At 26.6% G+C, this 2192-nt stretch overlaps 1 pseudogene; it reads left to right on the forward strand.

Annotated features, from left to right (window-relative positions):
- Positions 1-283: 283 nt before the first annotated feature.
- Positions 284-863, forward strand: LOC149055434 (uncharacterized; annotated as a pseudogene).
- Positions 864-2192: the final 1329 nt, after the last annotated feature.

The following is a 2192-nucleotide window of genomic DNA, read 5'->3' on the forward strand; positions in this document are numbered from 1 at the left end:
TGCGCGAAATGTGATGAAAAATTCACTCATAATGAGGACACATTAGAATGCAGTGTTTGTGCAACAAAATTCCACTTTTATTGTACTGGGGTCACTGAAGCAAATTTCAAAAAACACAAAATCTATATTTTCGTGTGTTGCATGCCAAAGCTCTGATCTTAAAACAGTAAATGATCCAATAGCTAAACTGAACGAAAAAATGGAAGACATATCTAATTCAATGCATTTTATGAGCAAGCAGTTCGATGATTTTAATAAAAAATTAGAATCATCATTGACTGAAATGAAACTTTTAAGAAACGATAATGAGAATATTAAAACTGAAAACCTACGATTATCTAACGAAATTTTAGAAATCAAACAAAAATTAGATACATATGAACAACACAATCTCGGCAACAGCGTTGGAATAAAAGGAGTACCAAAATCTCCCAATGAAAATTGTCTTGCTATCGTACAACAGATCGCAAAAAAATTAAATATTACAATTACAACTACAGAAGCAACTAGACTATCAATATCAAATAACAGCTATCCAATAATAATAGCAAAACTGGAAACAGCAGAAATGAGAAAAAAATCTTATACATTCATTGAAAACAATTAAGCTTAATGCAAACATGTTATCTGGAAATTGGTCAACTAATAATAAAATATTCATTAACGAGCGAATAACCAATTACAAACGAATTCTATTTGCGAACACAAGATCGACGGCTAAAGAAAAAAATTATAATTTTGTATGAATAACAAACTCAGACATTCTCATCAGAAAAGACGAAAACTCAAAAATCATTCGAATAAAATTTGGTAAGGATCATTACCAAGTAATCATTAAATACTTAAATACACATATTTTATAAATGTATACTTTTATATTTAGATATACCTACTTTATATTTTTATTTTTTATACAATACTTATTTCATACATATTTTTATTTCTTTTAATTTTACTTAAAACATAAGTTATTTATAGACTTCCATTAGAAACTTATCGATATTATACCTATTTTGTTTACTTTAATAATAGACTACATCATATTAAAAAAAAATAAAAAATAGGGATGAATAATAAATTAAACTATCTTAATGGCATCAATTAACACGCTTTTAGACATCATTGATAAAGAAAATACAACAGTTAACCTAACCTAACCTAACCTAACCTAACCTAACACACAACTACATAACAATGAAACCAGTTTAAACATACTATTTACTAATATTAGGAGCATTGCTAAATCACATATCTGAACTAGATTGTCTAAATGCAGCAATTAAGAATAAAAGCCATATCATAATAATTATTGATTACAGTCGAATCATGGTTAGGAAATAATATTGATCAAAAATATATCTCGTTAAATAATTATCAATCTTCAATTTCTAAAAATCATATACGCAAATCAGACGGCATAGTTATATTTATTCAAAAATATATAAATTACACCACGACTGAATTTATAATACAAGATGCAAACTATCTGTTTACAACAATAACATTTAATAAAATTAATTATGGAATAATATCAGTGTATAGGTCTCCTAGTGGTAATATTATAAAATGTATCGAAGATGTCGGGGTAATAATTAATAATACATATATCCAACTCCTATAGACAACTTACATTAATACTAATAGGTGATATGAAAATAAACTTATCTGACACCACAAACACTATAACACTATACTACGATTTATTAAATTCTTTTAACTTTATCCAATACATTAATTGCCCCACAAGACCTTTGACCAATAGTTGCAACGACCATATATTCATTAGAGATAATCACAAACATTATAACATTCATTCAGCGGTCATAGACTCACTAATTACTGATCATTATCCTTTATTTTTACAATTAAATCATACCGTTCCATAACAAATTAAAAATTCAAACATTAAATCATATAAATTCGTCAACTTTAGAGAACTAAAAAAAGCAATTAACAAAACAGATTGGGACGAATTAATAAATTCAAAACATGCTGAAAACAAAATAACATTAGGTACTTACATCAATTATAAAAACCAATTTAAACAATAACACACATAATGGGACAAAAAGTAATAATTATCAACGAAACCAGTGGATTACACCAGGTATCATCGCCATAAAAAAATAGATAAATTACATGTTTTAACTAGAAAGCAACCTTTTAACACTATCCTAACTGATAAATATAAA

The sequence above is a fragment of the Diuraphis noxia genome, unplaced genomic scaffold, assembly GCF_037042655.1.
Source record: "Diuraphis noxia isolate RWA-SAM2 unplaced genomic scaffold, SU_Dnox_SAM2 contig0005, whole genome shotgun sequence".
Taxonomy (NCBI): Eukaryota; Metazoa; Arthropoda; class Insecta; order Hemiptera; family Aphididae; genus Diuraphis; species Diuraphis noxia.